The 14,476-nt window shown below is 47.9% G+C and overlaps 1 protein-coding gene across 1 annotated transcript in view; it reads right to left on the bottom strand.

Annotated features, from left to right (window-relative positions):
- Ptpre (protein tyrosine phosphatase receptor type E) overlaps window positions 1–14,235 on the bottom strand; it is a 79,749-nt gene extending 65,514 nt beyond the window's left edge. The window contains exon 1 of the mRNA XM_038332219.1: window positions 14,048–14,235. The gene's annotated coding sequence lies outside the window, so the exon portion shown is untranslated. The remainder of the gene's footprint in view (window positions 1–14,047) is intronic.
- Between the last annotated feature and the right edge of the window lie 241 nt (window positions 14,236–14,476).

The following is a 14,476-nucleotide window of genomic DNA, read 5'->3' as shown; positions in this document are numbered from 1 at the left end:
TTTTGCAGGTGTTCCTGTAATCATTTTCCTTGGGGGTTATTGGCTGCTGGCTCTTGTACCGTCACCAGAAATCAGGGCTGGGTGTGATGACACATTCCTTGAACCCTACGAGACAGGTCAGCTTGGTCTACATAGTAAAACCAGGCTAGTCAGAGATACACAATAAGACCCTGTCTTGAAGTGAAATTGTAGCAAAAAAACAGCAGGAGCATTTACAGGAGGGCATTTATTGAAATAAATGCTTCAAAATAAATTTATCATTCATAGCATCAAACTGATTTATAAAAAGTTTCTAAAAGAATTTTTTAAAATTTATTTTATTTCATGCGCATTGGTGTTTTGCCTGCATATGTCTGTGTGAGGGTGCCAGATCCCCTGGAACTGGAGCTACAGAAAGTTGTGAGTTGCCACGTGGGTGCTGGGAATTGAACTCAGGTCCTCTGGAAGAAAAGCCAATGCTCTTAACCACCGAGCCATCTCTCCAGCAACCCCGCCCTGCCCCAGGAAGTTTTAATCAGTAAATTAGTATGGAATAAAATAAAACGCAGGGCCACTCTAGTGGGCAGCACCAAGTGGTGGTTAGAAGCCTTCTGGCCACCAAGCTTAGAGAGGAGTGCACGGTGAGAGGGCCCCCTCCCAGGCCGAGGTGGATTCTCAGCCCACAGGAACTGAGAAAGCACCATGAGAGGCCTCTGTCATGGGCTCCGCCTTGGGGTTTGATTCAGAATGAAAGTCTGTGCTCACAGTTCACTTTCAAAGGATGCTCTCCGAGCCAAGCTCACTGAGCTGTGACATGAGCTGAGGAAGACACAAGGCCAGGCATCTCCCAGAAGCATGGGGGTAGTGTTTTTCCTTAAATGTGGTGCAGAGATTTTTTTTTCTTTTTATCGTAACACATACATTTAAATCAGGATTACCCTTTAACAGATGCTTTGGCGTGTAATAAATGTTGAAGTGTTGAGGCACCCAGCCAAAACCAAAACTTCCCATCCGTTGACTAACAGCCCCCACTCCCCTCAGCTTAGAAAACACTTCTATTTCAGGCATGACGTGACCTTAGAGAGATAACTTCTCATATCAAAGTCATCTCTTACCTCTCCCACAGCAAACACTAAAATAAAAAGGGAAACGCGCGCTCGGTTTTACTTCCCATCCTGTTAGCTGGAAACCTGGCGCTCCCGACGCCACCTCCTTGTCTGAGAAAACCCTCCTTACCCTGTGATGGAGTGGAGCATTCATGGGGGCGTCTTTATTTCAGATTCCGCAAGGAAACTCAGATATCATGCTACTTCAGGGACATGCTACTTCATGGAGAGACTGTGCTTCCGAGTCTCAGGACAGCAGTGCAGATGCGCCTCAGATGTGGAGCAAGAGTTCTAACAAAGCTTCAGGCCATGTAGGAGGAACAAGGATGCCTCTGCACCCCAGTGCATCCTTCCAGGAGAGCTGCTGGCTGCAGAATCGTACATTTTATATTACTCGTAAGAGTAATTCAGGCACTCATTTTAATTTTTTCCTGAGAGTCTGAAGTACTGAGCATTGAGTGTTTTCCATGTGCCAAGGAGGCATTGCATATTTATGTGTTCTGATTCATTTAGCTCACTAGCATTTCTGCCTCCAATAAGAAAATGTGCAAAGTCTCTAATGGCCACATAGGCCAACAAAGGTTGTCCAGGGCCATTCTGTGTGGCTTCTAACAGCCGGGGGACAGCCTTGCGGATGGAATGCCCTGTGCACTTGCTCATCAGCTGCTGGAATTGCTGGCTTGCTTTCCTCCGTGGCTTAGATTATCACATGAGTTATCTGTAAATCCATTTATTTGTCTGAAAATTCTCTTGCCCATTTGCTTTCTGTCCATAAGGAAAGTATGAAGCAATCACTGAAAACCACCTCTACTGCAAACCGCCAACACCACTGACTGATTTCGAGGGGATCTGAGATCTCTTTTATTCCCGAAGGGGGCCATTATTTCCACTGGTTGCCATAGTGATTGCTGCAGTATTGCGGCCGTGCGTTCAGTTCTGAATCACAGTCAAGCCGAACACTTAAATCAAGCCATTTGCTTCACATGGTACAGGGTTTTCCAGAAACAAACACCTCGTCATGTACAACATCATTAAGCGGACTCTCAGCTCCATCCCACAGGGTGGAAGAGCAGCTCAGAGGACCATGTGTGTGCATGCTGGCATAAACGTGATGGATGCAGTGGGACTTAGAAAAGGAGGTAACATCTTATAATGCGTCAACTTAGTCCCTGCATTAAACAGTTAGGGAGAACATGCGTATCACCCATTGGTACTGTGAAAAATAGTTTGTAAAGAGCAGAAGCCATGAAGTTGGAAGGAGGAGCAACATGTTTTCTTGTTGGAAGATCTTCCATATCCACTCAAGTTCTAGCTTCATTCCTGTTCTCACCATCAAACACCCTGACCAAGAGCATCTTTGAGGAGGAAAAGGCTTACTAGGCTTACACTTCCAGACTTCAGTCCCATCACTGAGGGCAAAAGAAGGCAGAAACTCAGGCAGCTAGTCACATTGCACCCACAGTCAAGAGCAAAAAACAACCACACCCATGCTGCCTGCCTGGTGCTTTTGCTCAAATAGCTTTTTCTCCTTTCATACGGTTCAGGACCCAGCCTAGGGAATGGTGCCACACACAATGGGCTAGGTCTTCTTGGGACAATTAAGAATCAAGGCGGTCCCCACAGACATGCCCACAGGCCAATTTAATCTAGGCCATCCCTTCACTGAGGCTCTCCTCAAATAATTTTTAAGATGTGACAAGTTATTGTTTAAAACTAAGCATTACATACTTCTCAGTGAATAAGCCTGGTATCCCCATTGCACACCAACACACACACACACACACACACACACGCACACGCACACGCACACGCGCGCGCGCGCGCTGTACTTAGTCGGTATCTGAGAACTCTACCTTAAGAAATGTGATGGTTATCTCATTTCTCAGCCTTTAGTGTCCTGGCTTTCTGAGAGGTGAAGAACTCCCAGGCTGAACTGGATTTGAACTCAAGGATGCTGATCCTCTGAGGGGCTAACCCAAGGATTCAGCTTCTGAGTAGAGTGCTGACTTCAGTTCAGCAGCCTCAGAGGACAGGGGAAGCTGCCCTGAGAGTAGCTACAGAGAGCTTCCCTTTATTCCTCCTGCCAATCAGGATGCTCAGGGAAGTAGCCAGCTTTCACTCCAACGGGGGAGGGGGGTGTTATTAAAAAGGGAGCAATACCCTAGGGCTTGGATATTAGGGGCTGCCATTTAGGAAAAAAAGTAGATAATTATAAAGCAAGGAAAACATTAATCTAAGTTTGACTTAAAAATTAAGTTAATATAAGTTTGATTCATTTAGTTGTGGAATCTTGTCTCTCTTGCTCCTCTCTCTCTCTCTGCCCCCCTCAGTCTTTCTTTCTCTCTCTCATTTTTGCTTTGTGTCCCTCGCATCCCCTTCCAGAATCCCCTCCCATGGCACGATCACAGACTGAGAAGTTTTGTTGTTTTAGTGACACAAAGAAAGCATTCTCCACACAGGAAAGAATGCTGTGGGGATCTCAGACGCAGGCTGCCATGATAAATGGACACACTTCTTACAACACCCACTTCAAAAAGAAATGAGGGTTGCGACATTTACGGTAATTCACGGCAGCCTGGACACACCAGGCCTGCATCTGAGCACACAGCCTGCCTCCTTCCTTCTCGTCAGAAATGTTTTCATGAGTGTAGTTGCCTGCAGGGAAGGAGACAGAGAATGGAAGTGAGCAGTTAGGTGGGGGGATGGGGAGTCAGGAGTTTATGGACACCATCCCCTATTGCAATGGTTCAGATAGAGCAAAAGGGAGCGATAGGCATACAAGCTTAGATGCCGACCTTAGACTGAGAAGCGTGGCTGGGAAAGAGGAATCTGGTGAGGCTGGAGAGATCGCTCAGTGAGTGCATTACTTTCTGTGCAAGCAGGGGAGCCTGAGATTGAATCCCAGCACCCATGGAGAAAGATCAGCTGATGGGCTGCCCTGTAACTCTCTTGCTGGGAGGATGGAGACACACAGATCCTGGGGGTCCCTGACCAGTCAGTCAGTCGGGCTGAAATGGTAAGTCCCATGTTCAATGAGAGACCCTGCCTCAAAAACAACCCAAAAAACAGATAAGGTAGAGAGCAATAGAGGAGGACCCCTCAAGGTTCACACTTGGCTTCCATGCAAGTTCATGCAGAGGCATCTGTGCGCGTGTGTACACGCACACACCTATGTCTGGGCATGTGCTCTACACCCAGCCCCACCCACACCTGCTCTTCAGTGTGTACATTCTACTGTGGAAGCAATGGTTCTAACAGGGCAGCTTCTAAGTTCTCCTCCTAACATACAATTGTCTCTCTGTGTGTTTCTAGCCCTTTAAAATGTCTTTGGTGACACACTGGTAAAGTTACATGTTGCCAGGCAACAGAAGTTCCCCACACTGCACATCCCTCAAGAAGCCTACTCCTTTCCAAATAATTAGACATCATTCACCGCTCGGTGTCCACACTGGGAATAACATGAGCCTTGACATCACTCTGAAATGAAAAGTCAATCACACTGATTCCTGGCAACAAGGTGTCCACACCGTGAGCTTTCCAAGAGAAATGAGACTCACCCCAAGGCTGACCTCTAACACAGGAACAAGCCAGAGGCAGATGGCTTGCTGAACTCCGAAAGAAGGCTCACTTTTTCACACTAAAGCACGTTTTATAAATAGAGGTCAAGTCCATTTGGTTCAAGGTGAGCTCAGATAACTTTTTAATGTGTGCGTGCACGGCTAGGATAAACATGAACAGAATGCTAAATGAGGCAGGGAGGGATGAGTAGCTTCATAAGTGGACTATTTTCCTTTGGCGCTCAGCAAAGGTAGGTGGTGCTTGCTGCCGCTATCTTGAGATCCCTTCAAAAAAAATAATTGAATATTCTAGCATCATTGGAAACTAGGTTTCCATGTAGGTGCTTGAAACATCACACTGCAGATGTTGCTAATTAAATCACAGGAAGCCATGGGTGCCGTCCAATTCTGCAACCCAGGTTTAGTGTTTAGACCATCAGCCAAGCCATCATGGGCAACTCTGTGGTGCTTTTCGGGATCCATGAACCTTGAGAGTATGCAGGTCTTGAGAATGCGAGAGAAACTCCTTTTAGAACATTTATTATTTAGGTTTTAAGATTTTATTGTGTGTGCGTGCCTGTGCGTGTGTTTACATGCATGCAGTTAACCTTAGAGGCCAGGAGGGGGCACTGGCTCCCCTAGAGCTAGAGTTCCAGGTGGTTTTGAAAACCAAGCCTTCTCACTCCCCCTGTTCTTCCGTCTATCAGAAAAGTGGGGTAACCTCCAGTTACTCCCCCACAAAGTTTCCCAGTGCCCTCTCCTCTACTCTGCGTGGTGTTGGCCATCTCTGCATAGGCTGCTCCAGTGCTAATAGCCCAAGACTCCTCCTAGCTTGCTCTGACTTAGGGACAAGATCAGCAGGACGCCAAGCCTATCCAGATCTTTAAGGAAACTAGGTATCAGGACTCGTGAGATCTTGAGTGGCCTCCCTTACCACTCAAGTGGGTAGTCTGTGCCATCGCCAGCCATACCTTTCACCTCATTCTTGAATTCAGACAGGTGAGAGTTGTGTTTTGGGTCCTCACCTCTGAGGGAGATATGAGAGTCTGTTGGCTGTCGAATGCTGGAGCCATCCTGTACTGGAGGCTTCTCTTGCCAGCTGGCATGGAAAGAGGAACCACAGCACCGGTACTGAGAGAAGTTCCATTCTTTTTGTTAGATGACCCCCGGCATAATTCCAGTGCCTCATTTCTGGACACAGGATTGAGTGACTAAACCCATTGAGACACAGGAGCTCAATGCTAATAAGTGGCTTTGATCAGTGGACACATCTATTAACTCTTTGAAACTGTGGAAGCGGGGATTGGGAAGACAAGTCGTGTCAAAGCCCCAAGTTAAACCAGGATGTATAGTCCTGGCTGGCGTGGTGCTGGCACAGAACCAGAGGCTCTTCCCTCTGACAAAGCGGAGAGGGACCTGGAAGTACCAACATGCCCGCCTGCCTCCTGCCTGCACAGTCACAACACAGTACAATAAACTTGGCCACATCCTCCAAAGAGGTCTCAGGAGCCAGTGGTGCTGACAAGGAGACCACTAAAGAGTACCGGAGATGCATGAGGTGTTAGTTGATTTATTTCTTTAGCACACCTGTGTGTGTGTGTGTGTGTGTGTGTGTGTGTCAGAGGAGGGAGGGAAAAGAGAGAGAGATGGCCCAAGATCTCATGAGGAGGGGCTGGACAAACACAGCAGGTCTAAACAGTGGGTTGTGTTTCCATGACAACATAAGTCAGTAGGACAGGGAGGCAGGACATAAACATATACATTGGGCATTGGATGTGACTGGACAGGGAAGACCTTTCTAGAAACAGATAAGGAATCTGGGGTTTTCAGAGCCCAGCTGCAAAGGGCACATATGTGCTTCTGTTTCTACCACCCCCACGGGTGAGCATACAGCAAGCTGACCCCCTCTCTGCACTCCCAGGGCTGATTCCAGAAGATGTGATCTGAGAAGTCCCTCAGGCCCTGCTCAGGAAAGCCCCAGCCAGAGGCCTAAGACTCTGAATTCTCTCTGTGAAATCCATTCAAAATCTGCTATCTCTTGAAGTTGTGTTTTTTAGGTAAAATGGGCAGTGGTGCACATTCCAGGAGCTTGGTGTCTTGATCCACATTCTACCACACTCCTTGGGGGGGGGGTGCATCTTCTACTGTCTGCTCCTCCCCCAGTGGCACAGTAGAAGACTGGGTTCAGGCACAGGGAAATGGAGGTTGTGTGGCCTCCCTCCTTTTGCCAAGTCCAAGGCCTGAGAGTACCCCGGATGCCCGAGGGAGTGTGATATTAAAGAGAAGTAAAAGAAACCAAACAAAACCAATTAGGATGGGTCCAGAGGGAAAAGAGAAGAAAAGAAAAAAGCTTTTTCCACCACCACTCTTTGATAAAGTGACCGGGCATTTGATGCGTCTGGCTGGCTCGCAGTGAGTGTTGCCTTCGGCTGGGTACAGAATGCCCTCTCCTCATGCCCATCTGTTCATTTTTTTACATAGTTACAGACCAGTTTTCAAGTTTTCTCAGATCTGCTAGGTGCTGGGAAAGTCCTGGGGACTCAAAGACAATGAGTTCATTCACCAGTGATGGCCCTTACCCCCATGGCACAGTCAGATGGGATAAAATAGATGATCATCTGCTCTGGGCAGTGATCTGACTAAGCGTGATTTCTAGTTATGAGTCATGTATTACAGAAAATGTGGATTCAGTAGGAAATAGGAAATAGGAAGGTAGGCATTTCCTTCAGCTGAACTTATGGGTCTGTGTCAATGGGCCCCTCTCCTGGGTTTCTCCTCTCCCTTCCTGTATTTTACTCTCTTAAAGCAGACCTTTGATTGTTGGCCTGAGAACCTCAGCCAGGCAACACCAGTATCTCAGACCCTTGATAAGCTCTGTCTTTATTCAAATCTGCGTTGGAAGGAGCAGACTGTCCATTGCCTTAATTCTCATGGCTTTCCAAAAAGAATAAAAGGCACATCTCCAGGATACAGCTGTGCGCATAGCAGGCACATTCAGAAAGTGTGTGCTGGAGCCCAACAGCCTCATTTCCAATCTCAAAGAACTTTAGGAGGTCAGCACGCTTGGATGCACAATGGAGGCTCCCGTCCACACCACTGTTAACGATGCCTGGAATGGAGGCGTGGCTCTCAGACCAGGGCTTTGGGTTGTGTTCCATGTTCTTGGGCTGGAGGTGCAGATCTAGATTCAGTTGTCGTTCCGTGGTTCCTAGGCTTTGGAGCACAGCCTTGGGCTTCTGACTCAGCGTTTGAGTCTTGGTAGAGGCGGCTGGATTTCTGAAGCACTGCTTGGGTTTTGGATGCAGGTAAATCAGCAAGGGGAGGAAGGCTGTTGCTCCGGCTTGCTGTTTGCCTGTTAGAGTGTACATGTGTCTCCTGAGCTCCAGTGGGCCCAGGAGAGCCAGAGTACAGCCACCTGTCACAGGGTGTCTCCTCTGCTCAGCACTGGCACCTCCTGAGCCCAGGCTCAAAAGTTGGGTTAAGAACAGATTAGTGTATTTGGGGGGGGGGTTGAGTAGAGGGAGGGGCTCAGTAGTAGAACTCTTTGGTAGGACATGTTAGACCCTGGTTCCAATCCTCACCACCAAATAAACAAAAAAATTATTTTCAAAGAAGGTCTGCATTCCCTCCTCCTCTGCCCGCTGCTCTCTTGTGCTTTTAGGAATCTTCACCTATAGCAGGACTGCTTTCTTGGTCATTGTTTCCCCTGAAGTACAGCTATAGCATCTTTCCAATTGTTTTATTAATAACGTTTACTTTGACCTTCTTGCAAACATTTAGTGTGTGTGCATGTTTATGTGCATGTGTATGTGCTCATATATGCATGCGTGTATGTGGTTTGTGGGGGGGGTCAGATGATAAATAAGTTGAAGCAGTCAGCTCGCTCCTTCAACCATGTGGGATCGAAGTCCATCAGACTTTGAGGCAAGCACCTTCTCTGCTGAATCATCTCCCTGGCCCTCATTCCTGCAGCTGCCCCTGTTTCTTCCTGACCTATCTATCCTATCTAGCACGGCCCTTGTCCTTCTCATCTTCCTGCTGCCTCTTTGAGCCCTTTGGGGGCTGTGATTATCAACCTCATCCTCACGGATTCCCAAGTCTATAGGTATCACTGTAAAATACGATGCTGAGGGCTCATTGAGTTGGGTGTAGGGCGAAGCCGGGAGGACTCATCCAGCAGCCCCCCCTGCTCCCTGCTAAAACCAGGAAGGAGAGTCCCTTCATGAGATCAGGGTGCTCCACATTTGGCATCAAGTGAGAGTTTGTCAAGAGAAGAGACCAAAGAGCAAAGGAGCAGCTCTGGGGGATCATGTCCTTCTGGTGCTGAATAACAGGCAGGGAGGAATACCTTCAAACATGGAGGAACTGATGTTCTGGCCAGACTTTCCATTAGAGACACCTACCATGAGGCTCTCCAAGGATCTAGATAAACAGTTAAAACCTCTGAAAACTGCTCTTAAAATCACACAGCTCTGCAAATCAGTGCGATAAAAGAAACAGTTTAAATGTTGAAGAGGGATTCTACCCTTTGGAGAACATCAGTCACACAGCTGTCATTTCCTGGGGCAGGTTAAATGCCATTTCTTCAGGGATGTGACTGTGTCCCTTTGTCTCCACAGCTGAGCGCCACATTGCTCTCAGTTGATATCAAAAATAATGTTTTAAAGGAAACATGACTTAATACTCAGTGAAACAGGAGGAAAACACATGGCCATGGACAGTGAATCACTCATTAAAAATTAAATCAAGCCGCCCACAACAGGAAACGGCATTCGAGAATGTCAGTGCTGGCTTCACATTGGCAGAAAGCCAAAATCGGAGTGCGAACTAGAAATTCCTGGGACTGGTGGTGTGTGTCAGGTACCTCTAGCATCTCAACAACATAGATTGTCCCAATCTGACCTCTGTCAAACTCCCAAGTGTGTGTCTTGGGGGGACAGGGTAATACTGGGGTGTCCGTGGTTTCTCAGTATGTGAAATGGCCTCTGCAATGAAGCACACACATAAGTGAAGTAAAACCACCGTATGGCTGCAAGAACGATTATGTAGAATGGCTCTCGGGTCAGCAGGGAGCCACCCTCTCGTTCTGCATCTCTGGGGGGTGACACTCAGGAGTCTCCTGCACACTAGGCAAATGCTTGGCCACCAAGCTTCAGCCTGGGTTCACTTTGGAAAGTTCAAGTCTGATGGAGGAGAGTTATCTGTCTATGTTTCTTTCATTATTAATAAAGAAAACTGCCTTGGCCCTTTAAGAGGACAGAAAATTAGGTAGGTGGAGTAGACAGAACAGAATTGTGGGAACAAGGAAGTAGAGTGGGGGAGACGCTTCAGGCAGTCGCCATAGGGAGTCTCCATGCTGCTGCTCTCCGAGATGGACGCAGGTTAAGATCTCTCCTGGTAAGCCACAACTCGTGGTGCTACCCAGATTACTAAATATGGGTTAAAGGAAGATATGAGAATTAGCCAATAAGAGGCTGAAACTATGGGCCAGGCAGTGTTTTAAAAGAATACAGTTTCCGTGTAATTATTTCGGGTGTAAAGCTAGCCGGCGGCCGGGTGGCCCCGCCGCTTCACACTACACAAGTCCACAGAATCCTAGTGCTTGTCTTTTCTTCCTACCTGGGAACAGCAGAATGGGAAAAAAGCTGACTGCTTTTCAAATAAAATTTCAATTTTTTTTGGCAGATTGAAAACAAATAGAAGTGAACCGAGACAGCTGCAGGATGACGGCTGTCAAAACAGAGATGTTCACAATTTACAAACCCATCCCAGTAGGGAAGGGGGCTAACACCAGGGTCCACAGTCGTGGTTGGTAGATGCAGCCGGTCACTCTCTGTTGGGGATCTCTGTCATTAGTTCACACCCAGCCACCACAGAGTTTTGTCTTAAGGAGACCTTTATAAAACTCCATATGCAGTTCTTCATACTTTAGACCAGGAAGCTGTGACTCGGGTGTGTGTGAAGGAACACGTCCAAGTCATTTGGCTTTCTTGAACAAAATCATCAAATTACCAGGATACTGGTCTCCACCGGCTTGCTGTCTGTCTTTATCCAAGTCTCCTCTAAGCTCCTGCACAAAAAGCACACTCATTCTTGCTACAGCAAGGCCCCAGGCAGTGCTAGCCTTGCAGACTAAATCAGACCTAGCACTTAGCACTTTTGTTTTAGTGGGTGTGTGTGGGGGGGGGGCGGTGCGTGTGTATGTGAACATGCGTGTTAGGGTATGGGGGGAGGGCGGAAGTTGATAGCGTCAAATCTCTCTCTCAGTCACTCTCCACCTTAAGTTTTTGATACAGAGGGTCTCACTGAACCTGGGGCTCACTGATTTGTCTAGACTGGCTAGGCAGTAAGGCCCAGGAATTCTCTTGTCTCTGCCTGCCCAGTGCTCAGATTATATGTGTCTGCCAGAATGCCCAGCTTTTTAGGTAAGTGCTAGGGATCGGAGCTCAGGTCCTCATGCTTGCCCCGAAGGCACAAGCATTCCCCAGCCCCCATCACATTCTTTTTTTTAAATCCCCATACACAACTTTGAGCCAGCAGGAGATACTGATAAACATTCGGTGAGGGAGTGGACAGGCTGTGCTGGAAGGAAACCTGGCGAGGGTGTGAAGAGAGATTAGAAAACTGAATTTGGTTAGCAGATAACATACGGAAATCTTTGGGAACCCTGGCCAAGATCAACTTGATGGTCATGAGGTTGTTCCAAAACGCAGCGATCCACCCACCAGCCATGTGCACAGCCCACAGAACGTTTGGATTCGTCTGTGTGCTCTGTGTACTTGCAGAGCACAGCTGTAAAATAACATTGTTCATAGTGGAGCCCTTCCTTTCAGTGTGTATGACCTTCCCTTGGGTGAAGGCTATGAGAGCTGACTGGTGTTCAAGTAGGACAGGGACTCTGCCAGTTAGAGGGACGCTGGGAAGGATTTGCTGATTTTCTTTAATGGATTTCAAACAGCTCTGCTGAGATGGTCTGCTCTAGGAAATGGCACATAGTTCGTGTTCAAAGTAACATGTATAGGGACTAGAGAGATGGCTCAGTGGTTAAAACATGTGCTGCTCTTGGAGAGTATCTGGGCAGTTCCCAGGAGTCAGGTTTCTTCCAGCTGCCTAGGGTACCAGCCACAGGGGATGCTGCTGGGCCCTTTGGGTACTTGCATTCACATGCTAACACACAGATGCTCGCATGCAAACTATCATGTTACTAGGTTGCTAACCCCACAGATATTGCTTGTCCTGTTGACTTGTTTCTCCAATCCTCCAATCCGCCTGGGTCTGTTTCCTATGCTCTCTCTCTCTCTCTCTCTCTCTCTCTCTCTCTCTCTCTCTCTCTCTCTCTCTCTCTCTCTCTCTCTCTCTCTCTCTCCCTCCCTCCCTCCCTTCCTCTCTCTCTCTCCCTCCCTTGCTCTCTCTCTCTCCCTCCCTCCCTCCCCTCCCTTCCTCTCTCTCTCTCCCTCCCTTGCTCTCTCTCTCTCCCTCCCTTCCTCCCTCCCTCCCTCTCTTCCTCTCTCTGTAGTTATATGTGTGCACTAATGGAGGATTAGAAGCCGAAGAGAACCTCAATGGCCCTGCTGTATTGTATCACTCTCTGCCTTATGCCCTGAGACAATTTCTTTTTGAATGTGGAGCTAGGCTAGTAGCCAGCAAGCCCCAGTCATCCTCTTGCCTCTGCCCTCCACAACACTGGGGTTACAGATATGCGATTACACCTGATTTTTTTTTTTTTTTTTGGTTTTTCGAGACAGAGTTTCTCTGTGGCTTTGGAGCTACACCTGATTTTTTACATCATAAATGGGGATTGGAACTCAAGTCTTCGGACTTGTACAGCAAGGGCTGTTGCCCATTTAATTGTCTCTCTAGCCCCTGGTTCTGATTTTTAATCTTCAGGGTGGAGATGCAAAGGCATATCCAGACTGTTTCTCAAGCATGTATGAGGCCCACATGAGATAATAAATTTGAGCATGCTTTATAAACTGCCAAGTGTCCTATATTGGATTCACCTGATAATAAACAGAATTTGTGCTTTAAGGATAAGGCATTTAAATCATTTAGCAAAACAGGAAATGGACCAAGCCTTGCTCTCCAAATAGTCATTTCCACCAACATCAGAATGTTGTTTTTCTGTGGCCACATGACACAGCAGTTCTAACAAGCACACATCTCACTACGTAGCCTAGACAGGCCTTGAACTCCAGCAATCCTCTTGCCTCTGCCTCCCAGATTTTGGATCACAATCACGAGTTTCCACGCCTCACTTATTTGTGCCATTTCTCATTGTAGATCGTTCTGTGGAGTTGTCTGGAATCAGTTTAACATTCAAGCATCGTCAACATGCTCCTAAAAAGTCACTGAGACCCAAGCAGCCCTCACCACAAAATAGCACAAATCCAGTCTCTCCTCTTGCATTTCCTTATTTCTGCTGTGCTATGCAGAGAACCCGTGAGGTTCTTCATTCTGTAATTCCACAGGGATCCTTCCCCTAACGCCTTAAATACCTTATATTAAACTTCACATCATATTGAGTTCTGAAAAGCCAATTGGCAGGTTTTGAAAAGATGCTGCCATCTAATCTGTTGCTTGACATCCCAACTGCCACAGGACACACTCTGATGACGGAGATGCCGTTGAGAGTAAGTTCTCAGCTCTGCATCTGTCCTTGCACTTGGCACCTGACCTTGTTCCTAATTCAGAGGTCCGGTGGGTCTGAGAAATCTCCCCGTGACTCACCCACAATGGGGCTCGCATTTCTGGTCGTTCCCCCACTGCATTGTGAATGATGCCACCCCACCCCCCACCCCAGGCAGCTGGTGCTGCTCTGTTGTTGCTCACACCATCTGTTCCTACCATTCGAGCTCCACAGCCGGGAAAACCTCACCGTGCTTGGGGTGGGGCTGGCTTCTGGCACCAAAGGCCGACATCTTGAAGACCTGGCCCATGCCCTGCTTCGGGTACCTCCTCCTCCTTTCTCAGTGTGCCACTTTTAATTAAAGTGCCATTTCCCACATCCCAAAGGATGATCAAGAGGGCACTCTTGATGATAAAATGCCTAGTTGATAATAGGTAGAAACCATTCCGGTGGCCAGAAAGAATAACTTCACCTTTGATTCCTGGTGATCTGATGGCCCTCCAAACCCCTCCAGGCCCAAACAGACAGTGGCTCCCTGCCGAGGTCTGTGCATAGCCCCAGCTGGGGCTATTGCAGACACAAACCGGCTCAGGGACAAACCCAGATTTCCTGCACAGGACTGGAAAAGTTAACAGAGGTGCTTGCCAAGTTTTGTTTCTCAAAAGCCTTGGTAATATTCTTTAACCTAAATTTTGGGTGCTTCAGAAATTTTATGATTAGCAAGCATGAGAGAATCCATAAAGACTGGAAAGGCTCCCCTCGGGTTGGCCCCCCTTTACCTCTTGTCCAGCTGGGGTGATGCACAGCAGCCATCGTGGCCTTGAGGAATCCATGCTTCTCTGTTAGCTGAAGTGGATTTCAAGATGAATGTCAGGGTCTGCCTCAGGAGCGGCGGCGACGAGACAGGGGTTTATATGGACAACTGAAGTTCCCCTTTCCCTCCAAGTGGAAAGGGTGATTGATGGGGATTGCCTGCCTCTGGGAGTGACAATGGACTTCCTACCAGACTCCTCTGGGAAGCTCTTCTCAAAGAAAGGTGGAAGCTCTCTAGGGGATGGGACTGGAAGGCCGTGAGTCACCCTCCGTTCCCAGAGTGCACTCTAGACCGTCAGGGGTCAGCAGGGGAAGGAATCTCTCACTGCTTCCAGAGGTCGGCTGATCTGAGAGGAAGCTCAGGGAGCCAGGAACCGGCAGAAAACCCAAGTGCA

The sequence above is a fragment of the Arvicola amphibius genome, chromosome 1 (assembly GCF_903992535.2).
Source record: "Arvicola amphibius chromosome 1, mArvAmp1.2, whole genome shotgun sequence".
NCBI lineage: Eukaryota > Metazoa > Chordata > Mammalia > Rodentia > Cricetidae > Arvicola > Arvicola amphibius.
This window is presented reverse-complemented; position numbering and strand designations above follow the sequence as displayed.